General features: G+C 41.5%; 1 protein-coding gene across 18 annotated transcripts in view; it reads left to right on the top strand.

The window, feature by feature from the left end:
- Positions 1-20477, top strand: part of PHACTR1 (phosphatase and actin regulator 1) — a 503766-nt gene that overhangs the window by 311835 nt on the left and 171454 nt on the right. The gene's annotated exons all lie outside the window — the stretch shown is intronic.

Raw genomic sequence — 20477 nt, 5'->3', positions numbered from 1 at the left:
TTCTATAATTGAATGCTTTCATTCTAGCATTCACAATGCATTTCTTATTTTTCATCCTTATTTTTACTGCTCCAGTAAAAATCAACATACAGCAGAAAATGTTGGAAGTAAGTTATTTCATGGATGAATAATCTTGAATAAATAATTCTTTTCATTTATTCATGAAAAGAATGGCAGGGAGACACAGTAGAATAGAAATAAAGCATCCTTGTGATAACAAAGATAATTATACAGTTTGTAGCCTAGTGGACAGCAAAGGAAGTTAGGACAAGTCAGTTTAACTGAGGGGTTAAAGAGCAGAGACTCTGGAGTCTGAGTACCTGGCTTCGAGCTCCACCTCTGACATGTGGTAGTTATATGAACTTACTCAATTTATTTAACTCTGTACCTCCGTTTCGCCAACTATAAAGTAGGGGTAAGAATAGTACTTTGCATGACTTAAAATTGTAGAGGGTTTATGTCACACTACGTGGATATTTTTTAAGCTAGAAAGAGTGTATAAGGGAAATGCATAGTGAGAGTTCTGATTTCACCCTGTTGGTTTTAGAAGAGATGATAGAAGAGCTATTCAAATTCTTTTTGTTTGTATTTTTTTATATATATATTTTGCTAATTCTGTGCGCAGGTCTTGCGGGCCTACTCCAGCATTTTTATTTCCTTCTTGTTCTACATCCTCAAAAACTCAGCCTACTCTCTCTCCTGAGAATTATCACCTCCTCTGTTCCTTGGTCCCCTCCCCCTTTTCCTCACCTCTGAAATAACTGTGAAATAGGAGATGATCTGCTTCTTGTATCTGAACACTAGTTCACAGATCCAACAATTTTAATGCTAATTGCTTTGGGGTAGGAAAGAGAGTAACAAACATAGGAATGCTGCAGAAAGTCTTGAAATCTTAAGTAGTTCTCTTGGTAAACCTCCCCAGTTCATGTTTTGACTGTTTCTTGGATGGAAGCCCCAGTGCCCTGTTGCTATCATCTCTGAATTCCCGAGGTTACAATGAGCCTCTGAATTCCATGACTCTCTTAAATTGTCACCCTGCTGACTTAGTCCCTTCACCTGACTGCATTCTCCAGCCTCTTGGTCATTGTACAGATCTGTTAAGGTGAATATGTGTGTCATTCTTGCATTCCTGAATGCTACTGAGAGATTCACCTGAAAATGAAACTCTAAATGGATGACTCCTCTGAATCTCCTCAGCCTCTGGGTGACACAGAGAAGGACACTTACGAGGTGTGATCACAAAATGCAGTGAATGTTTAAATAAAAGTTTAAAAAAACTTATTACAGTAAAAGATACATTGCCATTAATCCCCCTCAAAATACCCTCCCTTGCTTCAAAAACACTTATTCCATCGTTCTTGCCACTTTCTGAAGCAGTTCTGGAAGTCCTCTTTTGTGAGTGTCTTTAGTTGTACTGTTGTGGCTGCCTCAATGTCCTGAATCATTTTGACTTTGGGGAAGAGCCAGAAGTCACACGGTGCCAGATCCGGTGAATAAGGTGGATGAGGACACACTGTAATGTTTTTATCTGACAGAAATTGCCAAATACCAGAAGCGATGTGTGACACAGGGTGTTGTCATGATGGAGGATGATTTAGGGCACACTTTAAAACACACCTTCTCTCAACTGTAGTTCACACCAAACTGACTGCCATGAACAAATTGAAACTTATCACACACTGTTACTAAGGTTCGACATGCCGCTTCCTGTATTGAAAATCCCTGTCTTTCTGTTGGATGGCACTTGGCAGCAGCATTCACAATATTTTGTGATCACAACAGAAAGGCTCCATGTCACACATCACTTCTGGTACATGAATTTCTGTCAAATAAAAACATTACGGTGTGTCCTCACCCACCTTATTCACCGAATCTGGCACCCTGTGACGTCTGGTTCTTCCCCAAAGTCAAAATGACCATGAAAGGTAAACGTTATAAATCAATTCAGGACATCGAGGCAGCCACGACAGTGCAACTAAAGCCACTCATGAAAGAGGACTTCCAGAACTGCTTCAGAAAGTGGCAAGGACGATGGGGTAAGCGTGTTCGACGTGAGGGGGAGTATTTTGAGGGGATTAACGGCAATGTGTCTTTTACTGTAATAAATTTTTTTTAAATTTAAACATTCACCATATTTTTTTATCATACATCATACATCATTGCTTTGGAGAAAAGGAATCTAATTAAGTATATTCTTTAAGCAAAGTGAGGTATAAGACATGTGAACAAGAAAGAAAAAGGGAGTGTTCTGTAAGCACTGGAAAAAATAATAGCAAAGATTCCATAAGGTCCCTTACAGTGTTCTTCCTGACTTTGCTATGGAGAGTGGTTTGTAATAATAGAAACATACATTTAAATCATTGCCACTTCTCAGTGTGAATCCATGAATGATGGTGTGGTAGACGCATTTCCTCTTGGCAAATCAAGAGCTTTGTTTACTCTGCTTGGCAAGGCCATCAGCAAAGCTGAGGTGCTTCTCACATGAAAAGGCACTTGATCAATCATGCTGGCTTCTTTGAGATATTGGAAAACTTGTCCTTTGATAGATGCAAGTACAGCGGTATCAAGTTATTCATGAATCATTAAAAGTCTGAAAAAATTTTCATTTAGAACTCTTCGGGGAGAAAGAATTTAAAAACATGTACCAACCAGGAAAGTTGAAATTTTAATCATTCTTATCTTTATTCTTAGCAAATGTTTATGATCTCTGTGGCCAAATTGATTAAATTGGCATCTGAATGTGATATGTGTATATAGTGTTCTTTTTTGTTTTGTGTTTTTTTTCTTTGCTTTTTGTTTTGTTTTGTTTTTAAGAGACATTCAGTTTCTGAATTAGAGAAGCTAGAGGATATACTATGGAATATCTTTATATATTAATACATGGATGGGTTCATAATATAACTGAAGGCATTCTAGTTTTTTAAAAAGTGAATGGGGGGCCGGCCCGGTGGCTCGGGCGGTTGGAGCTCCGTGCTCCTGACTCCGAGGGCTGCCGGTTCGATTCCCACATGGGCCAGTGGGCTCTCAACCACAAGGTTGCCAGTTCAATTCCTCGAGTCCCGCAAGGGATGGTGGGCTCTGCCCCCTGCAACTAAGATTGAACACGGCACCTTGAGCTGAGCTGCCGCTGAGCTCCCGTAAATTGTATATATGTTCAAGTAATACTTTGAATTACAAACTTTCCTATGCATAGATAAGAGTCAAATACTAAGTATACAGAGGATTGATTGTGAGAATGTTCATTGGTTGGCCGATTTTAGCTGGTATGCATATATTTGTCTTATATGTGTGTGTACATAATGTCCTTTCATATGTACAATAATGTCCACACTTCTAAATATGAAGAATAAGTCCATACATTGCATGTATATTATATATTTGTATTTAAAATTGCATGCTTTTCTGAACACACAAAAGGACATTAACATAATGCATACTTGGCCTGTTATTATTATTGCTACGGTGAGTCACATTTATAATTTGCTATAATTAGCTATCCTGTAGTTTTACTGTAACTCATGTTATAGGGCATGTGTCTGTGTATACATCTTCCAAGGTACACCCAGAAGTATTGCTTTGCAGGTTGTATAGCAATAAGAAGATTAGAAAATTATGATCTCAGCATTTTCCTCAATTTTGGCATGAATAATTACTGTAGGAATTTTTCATAGTTAGATCTCCGTGTCTCATGCAGCTCGTATATCCTTGCTATTCCAAGCCGAAGGCCTTCAACATTAAGACTCAGAGACAGGGCTCTGGATGGTGGTGAAAACACTACACAACGAAGAGTTTGTCTCAGAAACATCCCTGCATCTCGTGTCAGTAGGAGAAAAGCAGTAATGCGTAGACCCTAAAATAATGGGTCCTCCGGGAGATGATTTCAGCATGCTTTTCAGCCTGTCCTCTGAGGTTCTGCCCAGGCCCTGGGGAGCCATTAGCCCGATGCCCAACTTCTTTTGTGGAATCAGCGATGGGGTCCACAACACATCCCCACACCTGCCCCAGGAACAAAAACAGATGATAACATCCCCTCCGAAATAGAACAGGCAGTGCCTCACCAAATAGTCAGCTGTAGCCATCTTATCCAAATTCCTTGGAAATGAGGACTGAATTTATATTAACAAAAAAGAAAGAAAGAAAAAGAAAGACCTGGTAGGAATAAGCTGTGAAGATGCCACTGAGTTATGCTTTTGTTTCCTCTGAACAGAATCTAAACTGCAGGGGTTGGCCCTGGAAATCCACAGTGTGCCACAATTCCCTTGGTGCTTCTAAGCTTTCCTGCACATGAGGGCCTCGGGGGGTGGGGGTGGGGGAAACAAACAAAAAAATTACTAAGAACCGACCACGTGCTGAGAGTGTACCTGGCTCTGGGAATGTAACTGAGCAAAACCAGACTTTGTTGGGGCTTGACCTCGGGGCCTGTAAGGTGTAGCTGGAGAGGTAGGTGATCAAATCGCGAGAAGAAAGATGAGGTCACAGCTTGATAAGGGCAGGAAAGAAAAGGTACTTGGGAGAATGAGAGAGAGATTTGACTCAGTCTGCGGGGTAGGGAACCTTCCCTGAGGAAGAGAAGTGTAATCTGGGATCTGAGGAAGGGGAGGAATTTAGAAAATGAGCCCACCAGACAGCAGAACCGCATGTGCGAAGTCCCTGCAATAGAAGAAGCAGGTGAGCAGTCTGGGAAAGCAGGCAAGACCAGTGGCTGGAGAAGGGAGAGTTGGGAGCGTGGTATGGGCTGAGGCTGGAGAGAGCACCAAAAATTGGACCTTCACTGAACCGCATCCTGTAGAACAAATTAGACAAGAGTATGAGGAGCTACAGATACACCAGTTAGGAGGGCACTGGAAGATGATGGTAGCTTGGACTGATATTTGTGGTGGAAATGGATGGATTTGAGTGCTGTCATAAGGAACAACTGACAGGGCTTTGTGACAGGTCAGATGTAGGAGGGAGAAAGACAACTGTCACGGTTCTCTGGGATGAGTACTTTGGCATAATGACAGGTTTGGAGGAGTAGGGGCAGGGCAGGGTGAGAAGGAGGTAAGATTAGAAGTTTCCGTATGAATTTGTGTTGACTTTGTGATAGCCAAAGTTGGCAGTTGAATATATGGAGATCAAAGGAGAGGTCTGGGTTGGATATGTAAATGTTGGCTCGTTTGTATATACGTGTTCATTACAGTGATGACCATGTATGAGATTGGCTATGGAACAAGTATAGAATACATGAAACATGTCAGATAGTCTGATACACACAAGAGGAATATCATCACTAGTGACTGGATAGAGGAGGGTGAACCTGGAAAGGTGGCAGAAGAGCAGTGGCTAGAGGTGGGAAGAAAACCAGAACAATTTGGTGTGACAGTAGCCAGGGTCAGAAAATGTTTCCAAGAGGGTACAATTAACTGTGTTTAGTGCCATGAAGAACTCAAGTGAAAATACCCATTAACTTTAGTGATTCTGATCCACTAGAGGTTATGGATGACTTAGCCAAAGCTGTCTGGGTGGATTGTTTGGGGACAGAGGCCACATTCATGTGAAATGAGAAATTAGCAGGAAATGGGGTAAAATCAGGATACATTTTCCAGAAGCCTGGCTGTGAAGTGGGGAAAAAAGATAGGACAAGGATGAATGATGGAAGAAATGTGCGTGTGTCTATAAGGAGTTGTATGTGTGTGATTTGACTGGGAGGGAGCTGTCTACATGCCTTATGATTTGTTGTTGTCGTTTTATGATGAAAGAGACATAGGCGTGACAAGCCAATGTGAAAGATTCAGGAGAGAGAAAGAGTTAGAAAATAATATGAGACAAAAGAGTTCGGGTAAGGGTGCTGAGAAGTTAGGAGTGGGTGGGATTTAAAGCCCAGATAGAAGGGTTAGTATCAGAGAAGTAATGAACACCTCCTCCACTGAAATGGGAGGGAAGTGGAGGGACTGGCTGCAGAGGTAGGTAGGGAGGAAGTTGGGACTGACCCTGTTTCATGGCTGTGCTTCTCCAGGTAATAAGTGAGGTCATCTTCTCACAGGGAGGAGAGGAGAGGGGCATGCAGAGTTAATCCCATTTCAGATTTGTGACATGAATCTACAAGTATACAGCACTGGTGACTTTTTTCAGTGGCTTTGGCTATCCAGGTACAGCTATGGGTAAAGTAGATAGTTGGGTCCATCCAGGGCTGGAGTTTTGCCGGATGGATAAAAAGAAAGGAAAGGGGGCAACAGATCACCACAGACTTAGTCGATTAAAACAACAGGATTATTTTCTCACAGTTCTGCAGGCCAGAAGCCCCAAATCAAGGTGTTGGCAGGGTTGGTTCCTGCTGGCTGGAGACTCTGAGGGAGAATCTGTCCTCTGCCTCTTTCCTAGCTTCCAGTGGCTGCTGGGCAGTCCTTTATGTTCCTTGGCTTGTAGCCATATAAATCGAATCTCTGCTTCTGTTTTCACAAGGCCTCCCCCCACCGTCCCCCACCCCGCATCTGAAATCTCTCCATTCTCTTACAAGGACACCAGACATTGGATTCAGCTTCCACCCTAAGCCAGGATAATCTCATTCAGAGATCCTTAACTTAGTTATATCTGCAAAGACCTTATTTCCAAGTAAGATTACATTTACAGGTATTGGGAGTTAGGACTTGGACATATCTTTTGGAGGGACGCAATTCAACCCACTGCAGTATTGGACTTTAAATTAGATGAGAAAGGAAAAATCCAGTGGGTTGAGAGGAATTAAAAAAATCAATAGCCTTTATGTTTGAATGGGGTCAAAGAATTCTAAAACAGTCAGTAAGAGCAGTGGCCAGACGCAAGCTGGCAGGACAGCTGCATTCTTGAATTAGTGATTTTCAAAGTGGACACAAAATACAGACCAAAACCATGGGAGTCGGTTCTTGAGGTGGAGGAATAAATCAGGAAGTTATTTAAAGTGCAGTAAATGATTCCATCTGCTAATAGACAAATGCCTATATATCTTATTTGCAAAATTTTGTGATTTAATTTGCCGTTTTCAGTCAAAAAACAAAGGAACTTTCCTCTTTGGTTTAACATTCAACTCATTGCTGAATTGATATTTTCTTGGAAGATTCTCTGTGTTTTCACAGATTGAGATGTCTTAGTCCATCATAATTTTAGGCCAACAAAGTACTGCAATTTGATTGATTCCTAGAAATTCAAAGGTTGCTTTTTAAAGTTGCATTCCAGCTATTAGCAAGCCCACCTAATACAGATAAAATAGTGTTGTAATAAGGCAGCAACTTTCAAGTGGGAGTAATTAATTGGTTGCCTGTTCCTCTACCATACCTCACAACTGGGAATCTTTGCTTGCGCCAGCCCCACCCAACCGCCAGCAACGATGAAGAGCCAGGCCTGAAATATATTGGGAGCTCCCCCTGTACTCACGGTAGGGTCCAGGAACAGCCTACTTGCTTTTGTCCAGTGTTTTCTGAGCAATGCAACACTGATGCAACAGTGCTTGTGGGCAGGAGATTCGTAGGTCGTCCCATGAGCACAGAGCTCCAATCTTCTCATTTGGCCCTTCTGCCTCACTAGCCTTCTCCTGTAGGTTCTGCTTACCCCACAGTCTCCCAAATGGAGCAAGAGCCAACCATTACCCGTGGCCTGTTAGCTCACTATTTCACCTAGTTTCTGGCTACCTTTTTCCCTTAGGGCCAGCCACTGCTTTCTTGATTTCTTCCATCAATTTGCCCAGAATAATTGATCACTTTAGCCACCACAGGGTTCCAAGATTCCCTTTCTGGGAAGACCATCTCTAGAATTATTCCTCTTCAAAAAAAGCTTCATGGATAATGAAGACAGTCTAAATTGGATTCTGCCTTTGGACCTAGTATGATGGGCTGGTGGGCTCCTCAAGAAGAGTCTGTTCTTGATATCCAGGATGGTTGGTTCCTCTTGCTGCCCACATTGCTAATTCTTCTCTGCTAGGAATTCCTAGTGTGCCAGGTGACTAGGGAAGTGTCTTTGCAATTCTTGGAGGGAGAGCTTTATATCAAGGCTTCTCTAGACATCCTTTTGTAGTAGAGGATTGAAGATCACTGTTAATAATCACTGAGATTTTTACCTCTTATCAAGCATAAGACCAACTACTCGTAGGTCCACCACACAGGATCTATGGACCATCACGGCAGACCTCTTTAGCTGGAAGTTTATGTTCTTCCCACTCAGTCAACAAGATAAAACTGGTGGGTTAATAACTTTAATGATCATGAATAGGCACATGGGTGCTTGAAAGAGAGCTGATTTAGGCCTTTGCACCCTAACTTTAATGTTCCCTTGGAGTTTCCTTTTTTTCAAGCTAACAAAGTAGTGTTTTCTGCTTGGTCAGAGCTTAGGTTTTTAGACTTCTATAAATAATAGGAAGTTCAGAAAGGATACCAGCTTAGCTTACTGCATTTATCTATGTACCAGACACTGCTGTTGTCCCTAAAAATGCAACAGTGAGGGCAGATATGGCCCCTACCTCCCAAAGCCTATGGTCTTAAGGGTAAAACAGGTCATTTCAGCCAGCAGCTACAATAAAATATCAATGCTATGAGAGGAGATGCACAGTGTCTTTAATTACTCCAAGGAGACAAACCCAACTGAGTTACAAGTTACCAGAAAAGTTTTCCTAGAGAAAACCTCCTTGTTTAACCAAGGAGTTAGGCAATGAATGTGAGAGAGTCTTCTCTCCTTGGGGGAAAGAACAGACTGTGAGAGAGCCTGGAGAAGAGAGAAGGAGAGATTGGCAATTTATAGCTTAAAAAGAGGTTATGGTTTAAAAAGGATTGCGAGTGGAGGAACAAAAAGTAGGCGGGAACGACGATGAAGACGTGGGTAAAGGTCTACTCATAAAGGGTGTTCACTAGGTGTGTTATGGAGTCTGGACTTTATACTAATGCAGTGTCCTAATGAAGCTATCAGAGGACTTGCCTTTTACAAGATTATTCTCTATAGTATGGGGAACATTGGGAGTGGTGCCAAATGCTGTTTCTAGTTTTTAATATAACTACTAATATATTTGTGTCTGTAATGAGAGAAAATTGACTGGTAACAGAATTCAGAAGACACCTCATTGCAAACAGAATATTAAGTGTTCTTCTTAATTCTAGTAACAGGGAAACTGGTTAGCAGGTGGTTGATTAGAATGTTGGGGAGAAATGCAGATAGCCTAGACAAAAATAGTGACATTAGGAACTGAAGACTGTGAACAGTTGCCAAAGATATTAAGGAGACAGAATGAGCAAGACTCAGTTACAGATTGGACGTGGAAGATTAGAGAAGAGTAAAGAATTGCTCTTCTGTTGCTCACTGAGCATTTGGATAAATGGAGGCACCATTCATTACATCAGGAACACTGAAGCGGAGCGGGTTTCTAGGGGAAATGATCATTTATTTCAAGGGCGTGCTGGCTTTGGTGTGTTTCTGTGACATCCAAGATGGAGGAGACACTGGGCATAGAGAACTGGGATCAGGAGAGGTCTGGCTGGAAATGCAAATCTGGAGGTTGTGGGCACCTAGATGATTGTGGAAGCTGTGGGGGTGGAACTCTAAGAGAAAAGGTGAAGTGGGGAGCCTGGGAGCTGCAGCAGCATCCTGAGGACTGCGAGCAGTAAGCTATCAGCAGAGACAACACAGACTGCAGAAGGCAGACCAAGCCCACTAAAGAGTTAGGAGGAAAGCCAGGAGGGGCCGGAGGTGTCACCTGACCAGAGCAGGAGAGAGTTTAAGAAAGGAGGAGGGTCCACTCTGCCAGGTCCTGACAAGATGGTAAGGACTGAGAAGTATCGGGTGGGTTCAGTGACAACTCATCATTGCTGTCCTTGGAGAGAACAGTCTCAGGGTAACCATAAGGCTGGGGCCCATTTACATAGCCTATGACTGAGGAGTAAATGAGAAGAGAGGAAGTAGACTTCTTCTTTTAAGAAGTTTGCCTGGGAGGTTAGAAGGAGAAATATGTAGTAATCACCAAAAGGCGAAATGAGCTTGAGAGAGGTGTTTTTTGAGGATTGGTAGAATTGTGTCAAGCTGCAAAATTTGCCTTAACATGACTTTGGCATTCCAAGGAAAATAGAAGCATCAGCAGAATGGCTGTTAAGCCAAATAAATATATTCACACACATTTTTCAGTAATGATAATTCTCATGATTAGGAAAAACAAACGTGCACGTAATCGGAGCATTATTTAGCATCTGAGTTTAATAAGAAATCATCAAACCAAGCTATAGCTTTCAGTATCTAACTGGATCACACATTCTTTTTGGTGATTGGAGCATTTCATTTCTTTAAAAAAGAGGTCAAGCATGGACAGGCAAAGAATGTTCTTAACTGCGTGTCCACCATGACCCACAAAGGGAACATCTAGGGGTTACAAAGCAGAGTAGACTTAGTGGTTCTGATTTAAAAAAAAAAAAATCTTTTATTAAATGGTACAGGCTAAAGACTATGGAAATCAGCACCTTCCTAGAACTGGAGTTGTGAAGTGGTAGTTGTTTCCTCTTCAAGTGAACTTTATCCATCACTCTGCTTATACAAGGTCTGACAATTAAGTTTGCAGCCTCATCCTAGAAAAAGTGCTACATACCTCATTGCTAAATATCATTACGGTCAGTTTCGAAGTACTCCCCTTGGGAAGCTGTGCACCGACACCAGCGCCTAGTCTACCCTTGAAAGTAATTTTGGAACTCTTTTTCTGGAATGGCCATCAGAGTCATCCTCATATTACCCTTGATGTCCTGAATGTCATCAAAATGTCTTCCTTTCAATATTTCCTATATCTTCGGGTAAAGAAAGAAGTCACTGGGGGCCATATCAGGTGAGTAGGGAGGGTGTTCCAATACAGTTGTTTGTTTACTGGCTAAAAACTCCCTCACAGACAGTGCCGTGTGAGCTGGTCATTGTTGTGATGCAAGAGCTCCTTCGGGACCATTTTTGCACACACCTTTCTCAGGCCAAAATTTTCAGTTAAAATTTTCCTGTTTCTCTATTGATTTATACCTGGTCTGCTGTGCTTTGCACAGTCAACCGACGATTTTGAAGCACAATTTGATGAATTTTTGCAATGTTTTCTTCAGTTGTGCTCGTTACTTGCCACCCTGACTTCTCTTCATCAGTGACACATTCTCTCCCCTCAGAAAAATGTTTAATCCATTTGTACACTGCCATTTTCTTTATGGCATTGTCCCCATAAACTTGGACTAACACGTCCCAGATTTCACTTCCACTTTTACCAAGTTTAACAAGAAATTTAATGTTTGTGCATTGCTCTAATTCAAGCTCAGACATTCTCATGATGGCACACAAAAATATGCAACACCAATAATGAATGCCACTCAACAAGACACTGCCACACGTGGACACTGACACAGCTGTGAGACACTGATATACCAAGGTTATGAAACCTTAGCAAGCTGTTTGTACAGTGCTGCCAATGTAAGTGCACGGTGGCAAGTTTGCAAGGTGCCAGTATACCTCATATACTTTATTTTTAAACCTGGACATCTTTGAGAGTAAATTAAGATGCCATTACTACTGAGGCCACGACAATAAGCATGACACAGGCCTGTCCCGGCAAGGCAGGGAGTTTGGGCACTCTATACGAAGCCACCTGCACAAAAGCTGCCAGTTCTGTTTTACAAATAGGACAGAACTGCCAGTTAACTTCTAAGAGAAAGTAGAAGGGACCATTGGAACCAAGACTCATAAAAACATTAGAATGGCCTTCGACTGTCTGCCATTTTGCTTAAACTAATTAATGGTAGTGGAGTTCCCTTCACTTCTTTACAGAATTAAATGTCTTTGTTCCCAGCCGTTACATTGTTTCTGCCTCCTCTCCCGCACTTCATCTGATGCCTTGATTGGAAATTCTGTCCCAGTGCCAGTTTCCTCCACCAATAATTCATTCTCCCTTCCTTCAACACTCCTCTCACTTGCCAAAGTTCTCAACTGCCCCTGTCATTGGCTCCCATGCCAGCAGGCCCGGGTGCCTTTCCCCACGTCCAGGACCTTGGGGGGGGGAAGGGTGTGCCCACCACACACTCTACTGCTGCCTCCCACTGGACCAGGCCTGGAAATCTCGTTTGATTCGCCTTGAGCCCTTCTCTATGTTCAGCACATTCTTCTTTCTTTATCCCTCTTCCCCAGCTCTAGTTCCCATCTCCTTCTCTCACTCCCCTGTCCTTCTCGTTTGTCCCATCAAAAGCTCTGAGGTCTCTGAAGCTCATTAAATTCTCAGCCGCTCGCTGGCTCCACCTGTGTGGCAGCTCTGGACTCGCATCTCCGTTGGCATGTCCAGCCTCCGCCCTGAGGCCAGCCCTCTGCGTGACCTTTCCACCATCATCCTAAATAAGTACAGGCACCGCAAACGCCTCCTTTCTGTCCTAACGGGCTTCCCCTCCAGAAGCACCCTGACTTTATGAAATGAGTCCTCATTCACTTTGGGACACCTTTGAATCAAGTCTCTATTTTACTTCCTTATACAGCCCAGTTACAGACATGGCTTTCCCTTTGTCCACTATCCTTTGGATACGGGGGTGCCAAAACAATGTTTACCAGTGGACACTGTGGTCACTGTTGCTCAGGCAGTACTTCGCCATAATCAGAAGTTTCTAGATGCTGATGGTAACCACTTTGAGCCCCTCTTGTCATTGCAGAAGTCAAACGTGACTTGTATTTATCACTTGTTATTGGTATATTGAGTATTACAATTTTAATACAGTTTTCCTTTCTTAAAATGCGTATACATTTTTTGGCACCCTCTGTATACATTCCTCTGTGTTTCCCCAGCATTCTGTGACCTTTTTCCTTTGACTTTTTTCATTCATTATAAACTTAATAATATCACATTTGCACTGCTACCAACAATGGTAATAGCTAATAGTTGCATGCCCACTAAGTAACAAATACTGAACTAGCTGTGATGTAGCTCTCAGTGTCCTGTGAGGCGGTTGCTTATAGATACTGTTTTATAGCTGAGGGTAATGAGCCTTAGGAAGGGTCAGTGAGTTGCCCAGTATCACTTGGCTGGTGAATGGGGAGGCCCCACAGGACCTGGATGCAAGCCTGTCTCACCCCAGAGGCTTCTCTGCTTTGCTTTGAAATCCCCTTTTTACACGCGATCTGAAAGCATAAAGAGTGAAAAGGTTAAGGCGTATGTGTACCTACATAGATTGGTGTTAAACACCTGAGTTCAGAAAGCTGCTCTCATTAAGAAAACAAAATAATATGGAAGCTAGGACTTGGTGATTTCAGTGACTGAGGCTAGCATCCCTGAAGCAGAGAAAGATACCTATATGATGTACATTAACTTGTCTCTTTAAAAAAAAGGATTTCCTTTGTGTGTTGGTTGGTTGATTTATTTTGTTGGTGGTGGTTTCCTTGTTACGTTGTTAGAGATATAGGAGTGACTTTAGGAGTGAATCAGTTATGATTTGGGGCTTGTTTGACTAGAACAAATACCAAGTAACCTTAATAGAGAAAAAACTAGACCATGAGGCCACACATGAATCAAATAGTTTCTGAAGGTCGGTTTTGTTTCTTTCATTAAAATTTATTGGGGTGACAATGGTACTTAGGTTTCCAGTGAAGGTCAGTTTTAAAGGTCTTCTACTTCCTTTTCTGAGCCCAAGAGACAGGTGGTGTGAGGGCAATGTGAGAATGCAAAATGTGTGAGTTATTAATGAACTCACATGAATGAAAGAAAGCATTGTGTACCAAGAACCTGCTTTGAGTGGCAGTCTGACCTGGGGAAGGAGGACTTGGCTGATAACCTCAAATGCCTCAGAGGACGTGCCTGTTGAATCACAGTGTTATAATTAAGCAGTTATGCTGCAAGAGGTCTTTGAGGAGTAGAAGTCAGAGAGGAGAGCTAATGTTGCTCAGATGTAGATATAATTCTGGCATAGAGGACTGTTGTAGCAGTTAGTCTACTTTTGTCCCCAAATTAAACGCGAGTTTCTAAGGAGAATGACTCTCTTCTACGGCATAGCAACATCTTCGTGTCCTCTAAAAAGTCTGTTCCTTTCCGTATTGCCTGGCCTTACATTCCCTGGTTTCTTAAGAGACGTGAGAGGCTCTGAAATGGTAGGAAGCTGCTTGCTACCACTGCTTGTTGTTTTCAAGGGTGCCCGTGAAAAGGGCCTTTAAATGCTTCCCAGCATGCAGGAAGGGATGGTTTAATGTGATAGTTTGAGCATCATGCTAATTACATTTCCATATGTTTCTATGAAGATTATACAAAGCAACTATGAACTGTCATTCCACAACATCATTTTACAATAATATATTCCTATGTAAAAACAAAAGTTATACAATTTATCTGTCGTAACACGAAACTCTATTTCATGCATGGACAACTGGAAAGATTCATTACCAGAAACTTTGCCTCATGAATGATTGAAACATCACTTGATAGATCTGGGTTAGGTAGATATTTACAGGTACTTATAATAATGGTCCTTCCCTGATGGCCGTAGTCACATCAGTTTCTGGTAGTTCTGTAAAGACCAGTGAGCTCAGGTGTGCTGAATTCTAATCATATATATGTAACTAAATATCTCTAAACAAATCATTTAACAAGTCATCAAAATTGCATCCCCATGTAATTTCTGTTATAATTTTGTATTTAGATTCTAAATAGAAAACTTGAAAGAAGTTTTTAAAATAAAAATAGTAGATTCCATTAAAGCTTGAAAATAGAAAATTCACCCTTTCTGACACTTACAAATTATGATCATTTATACATATTTGCTTGTATTCGCTCATAATAATTTCACATAGTTGAATTCAAAGTATACTGTGTTTCCCTGAAAATAAGACCTAGCCGGACCATCAGCTCTAATGCTTCTTTTGGAGCAAAAATTAATATAAGACCTGGTCTTATTTTAATATAATATACTATAAGACCTGCTTTTATATTAATTTTTGCTCCCAAAGATGCATTAGAGCTGATGGTCCAGATAGGTCTTATTTTCAGGGAAACACGGTAAATACAGTTTTATCTGGCTCTTTTATTTTAATTTTTTAACTTAGTGTTATGCTGTAGTGGAACTCTTACTCATAGTCAACCAGGTCACCTTCCTAATGACTCAATCATTCTCTTGGGTGTGTGCTATTATAAATAACCCTACCCCACACATCTGTGTGTATGACATTTTTTTCTTTTGTACTTTCTTCTTTAAGGTAGAGACCTGGTTCTGGGGCACATTGAGTGTAAATATTTTTTTGACTCTTGCTTTCTAAAAACGTTCTGGTGTGACATAGTGAGTAACGACTTCACCCTCAGCAGGGTTGGAATATAGAGATGTATAGTAGTGTTAAGTTGTAAGTGCAGTCAGTGAGAAATTAAACAGGAAAAGAGTAGGCTGTTTTCTAGGCTATTCCAGCATTAAACAATCTGTACCTCAGGGAACAGGGAACGTTCTTCAAGGAAGCTGTGACCGTTGGCCTCTGTTCGGACCAATTTCTTTTTTTGTAGTTTATTCTAAACTCCAAGTGTGAATATTACAATCCACTTATAATCCAACATTTTTTTTCCCCATCAGTATAACTGAACTTTAGTGAGAACTTAAGAGCCAGCTGGAAGATATCTGGATATCATTACCAGCATAAACTATCAGAAAGCAGAAAGACATATTATTTACAAATGGTCTCTGATACAGGATTCACAAGAAAAAAAATACTTGAGGAAATAGCAGAATATTTCCTAATGGTTCTTTATTTAAGATGAATTATATAAAAATTGAAATTCCTTTAACCAAGCACTCCATGCATGTTTATTGAAGAAGGCCTGGGAACCACAGTAGCAAGATATTACTGGGCCATTCATTAATTTTGAGGCAAGGGGACCAACGACATGAAATAGGCTTAGAAGGGACTAGATCACAGGCTCCTTTTTGTCCTATGAGGGATTCCAGACTTTATCCTATAGGCAGTGACTCAACATTAAAAATTTTAAGAGAGATTCCAGACTTTATCCTGTAGACAATGAGTCACCATTAAAAATTTTAAGCAAGGAAGTAGCACAGTTCATATTTTCAATTCAAAACAAATTGTCTGGGCAAAGGATATGAACTAGCAAATCAAAGAAAAATACAAATGTCCCATACATCTAAAAAGATCTCACCCTCTCTCATAATTAAAGAAACGCAAACTGAGACTAGTGATATACTGTTTTTTACTGATGACATTGGCAAAGATAAAAGAAATCAATAACGACACTGTGTCAGCTTATAGAGTGGGATGCAGCCACTCTCACACAACATGGGTGGAAGGATGAATCACTGCAAACTTTTAAGAGGGCAATTTGGCAAGGGTCAATGCACTTACCCTTGACCTGCAATTCATCAAATTTAGCAAAGGATGGTAAGGCAAGTAAGAAGATTCCAGACATAGGAAAAGAAAATGCTGCCTGAAAACAAATTTGAGGAATAGCATGCCCAGAAGGAGTTGTAAATTTCCAGGAATTTAACCTACAGGTATGCTTGCAGAATTATAGTAAGGTGGGTGTTCAAGGTTCTTCGTTTCAGATTATTTATACTATCAGAAAATTAGAAACAAGACAAACGCCATCTACAGGGACTGGTTACATAAATCATGGTCTTTGTACATAACAGAGTACCACTGAGCCACAAAAAAAAACCAAAAAAAAAACCATGAGGTGATGTTATGTCTTCAGATATAGAGAGAACTTGAAGATGCACAGTTAGGTGGAAAAAAAACAAGGTGAGGTGCAGACCAGTATGTGTATTGTGATATTATTCATGTCCATTTTTTTCACTTTTTGACTTCTGCATTCCAGCTTTTCTATTTTTTTAACAAAATGTACACATATTTAAGGTACACATGATGGATTGATGTACATATAGTGAAATAATTATTACAGCCCATCTAATTGACGTGTCATCTCCTGACATAGTTACCAGTTTTCATGTGTGATGAGAACACCCGAAATCTGCTGTCTCAGCAAATTTCTAGTATTCAACGCATTATCGTTAATTAAGGGATAGATTGTATGTATACATGTTGGTTTCTGAATAAAAATTTTTTCTGCAAAAATATGGAGTTTTTCTGCAAAAACATTTGAGTGTAGTGGTTTTGGGGGATTAGAGCTGGATGTTGAGATCAAGCAAAAGAGGAGGGTTTAGCTCCTCCTTTATATTGTATTATATTCACTATATTGCATTATATTCATTCTTTGCATTTGAAGATTGCCATAGGTATATGTCACTTTTCTACAAAATAATTACAAAAGATACAGCCTCACTGAATTTTAGCTACACATAACCTTTGCCTGAATTAATCTTAGTTCATCAACATATATGTTATTTATATGCCATTCACTCTTTCAAGCTCTTTACATTTATTAACTCAAGTTAACCATCACAAACCCGTACACGATGGGAACTATTTTTGTTTTCATTCTGTAGATCAGGAAATAGAGACACAGAGAGAGAGGTTAAGCAACTTGCATCAAGGTCACACAGCTGTTAAAGAGTAGAGCTAGGATTTGAACCCTAGAAGCCTGGCACCCCACCTCCCTCTACTTTCGCACAGTATTTTGATTTGCCAGCATCAAAACAGGGATCTGTTTGCTTATAATAGTAAAGTCTTGGTAACAACCGGCTTGTGTACCATTACTTGTTGCCAATTTGAAGTTCTCGTTCAGTTACTAGTTCTATTTAGTTAAAAGCTAAAGTTGTTTCTGGCCTCTGTTACAACAGATGCCTGTTTTTCAGATGCAGACTTTGTTCAGCCTTCATCTGCCCATGACCAGGCCATTACATAAAGGCGGGAAATGCTCCATGAAGTCCCTCCCTCCTCTTTACCAGCCCTAGTTTTGCTTTCTGAAAAGGAAATCCACAGAGCTAGCCCTTCCTTCCAGCATGCTATGTGTCCTCGCAAGCATTTGGCCAGGACACATTGACATCTTTCTTCTATAAGCTGCAGGTTCCCAGGCGGGACCACAGGACGAACCCATAGCAGAGCAGTTCCAGGTCATAGGCCAAGGGATGTTTTTGCTCTCTGACTAACTGCATCAAGCTTGGAAAACAAAATATACTGTAAGTTAGCTAGAAATGAGGCCAGGGTGATTAGATGAATACAGCTAAGAGTGTCACCCTTTTCAGACTTATGTCATGGAAAGAACAATAGTTTTTGATCAGATATACCTTCCTAGCAATGGAGTATTTGAAAAAAACAATGTAAGGGAGCATCTTTCTTTTTCTGACTGTCTGATGCTACTTAGTAGCTCACAGCGCCCCGTGGTTGTTTAGCTCAGGTTTCTCTTGCAAATTCCTTTGTTCAGCAAATACATCCCCAAGATCGCCTACATGCCAGGCACAGAAAATTGAGAACTAAATAAGACAGAGTCTTGCCCACACTGAACACACACTATTGGGAGACACAGAGATGGCAACCAATAATTACAAGGCTGCGAGATTAGTGATCGTGGGGTAGGTACACACAGAGTGCTCTGGAAGCACAAAAGAAGTGATTCCTTGATTGTCTTAATTTAGTCCCAGATGAGAATTACTGCACAGGGAAGTGACCTAAAGTCACAATTGGGAAACACTAGTTCCTTGGGTTATTTCAGCCCTTCACCTGTGCGTGCATCCATGCAGCAAACACGCAGCACAGAGCAATGCAAGCACTGGTAGCTGTCTGAAGAAAGCGCACTAGAATTACTAGATGTTCACACCTACCAGTAGTTCCACATTTGGTCTTCCATTAATTTGTGAGCAGTCGCTTTGTGCTTACTAAGTGTTAAGCACTGGGTTAGGCCCTTGGACACAAATAGGAAAGAGTCTGGTTCTGACCCTCAGAACCTTGAGTGTGGCCCCACTGGTGCAAGAGCAGAGCTGGCAATAGAGCACTGAGAAGCAAAGCAACAGAGCCAGCTTCTGCAGGGACTTTGGAACTGGCATTTAAGGTCTGTGAGAGAGGAGACATTGCAGCTACAGGAAGCAGTGCTGCAAAGGTACAGATTTCAGGAGAGGCATGTCCAAAAGAAACTATCGAAGAAACTAAGTGACATAAGAGCAGATTAGTGAGGGTGCTATGAGAGGTCATAGAAGAGTGCTATTACCTTTGACCCCCTAAAGTGTTTGTGAATAAGAACCGTAGGTGAAAGTTACTGAATACTTCATATTCCAGGTGCTGTTCTAAATGTGGTTCATGCATTTTCTTTTTTTATTTCTCACTGTAACCCCATGAGGTATTATCCCCATATTGCATTTGTGGAAACTGAAACGCAGGGAAGTTCAACAACTTGCCAATGTCACATCTCAGTGAGTCGGGAAGCTGGAATCGATCTGGTCCTTCGTGCGTTAGAGCCAGCCAACTTAACCACAGCACCACAGCTGCAGTTCTTACACAACGGCTAGAATGTTGACAGAATTAGGGGAGAGGATATTCCAAACAGAGCAAATGGGATAAACAAAGGCACAGGTGGGAAATCAGAAGCGTGTTTTAGAATTTGGACTTAGTTGGAACATGGCTTCATAATAGGCAGGTGCAGGCAGATATGTTAGGATTAGATCATGGAAAGTGGTAAAGACTTCAGAGTGGAGGGCTTTTATTCCCTTGGAGACTTTGGAGCAAGGAGGTGACATCATCACGGCTGGCCTTTAGGTGACTCACTGGCCATGGCAGACATAGTTGCCAGTGAAACAATAGAAAGCCTGGCCAAGGGAGCTCGGTTAGAAGACCACTGTAATGGTTTAGGCAAGGGATAATTGGAGTCTGCACAGGGTGGGGGGGACCAGGAATGAAAAGAAGAAGAGAGATTTGAGAGACATGGAAGAAGTAGAAATGACAGAACTTGGGAGAAAAGGTGTGGGAGTGAGACAGGAGAAATCAAAGATAGCTCTGAGGTTTTGACCCTGGGTGACTCATGACTGGAAATGGTCTTTAGACAAGAATGGGTAAGAGTTGAATTTAGGAGACGAGAAGAGAAAAGACATTGTCTTTTTGGTGAGGAATCCTCATGGCCAGAGAGGATCCAGAAGGCCCCATCGCACAATGAAGGAGAGGCCACCTGGGAGTCCAGGGCACCTAGGCTGGGTTCCGCTGTATCTTGACAAGAGAGGGAACTGTTTTAACCCTATGAGGCAGTTGTGTTTATTTCCTAGGGCTCCCATAACAAAGAACCACAAACTGAGTGTCTTAAATAACAGAAATGTCTTGTCTAACAATTCGGGAGGTTGGAAGACTGATACCAAGTATCGACAGGGTTGGTTCCTTCTGAGGGTTGTGAAGGAGAATCTGTTCGATGCCTGTCTCCTAGATTCTGGCGGTTTGCTCACCTTGGTTATCCCTTGGCTTGTAGATTGACCACCCTGATCTCTGCCTCCGTCTTCACATGCTGTTCTCCCCATATGCGTACCTTTGTCCAAATTTCCCCTTTTTATAAGGACTCCAGTCATGTTGGATTAGAGGCCCATTCTGCCTATAACATGACTTCATCCTAATCTAACCAATTGTATCTTTAATGA

The sequence above is a fragment of the Rhinolophus sinicus genome, linkage group LG06 (assembly GCF_036562045.2).
Source record: "Rhinolophus sinicus isolate RSC01 linkage group LG06, ASM3656204v1, whole genome shotgun sequence".
NCBI classification, from domain to species: Eukaryota; Metazoa; Chordata; class Mammalia; order Chiroptera; family Rhinolophidae; genus Rhinolophus; species Rhinolophus sinicus.
Note: the sequence above shows the minus strand (reverse complement) of the source record. Positions and strands in the feature narration are given on the sequence as shown.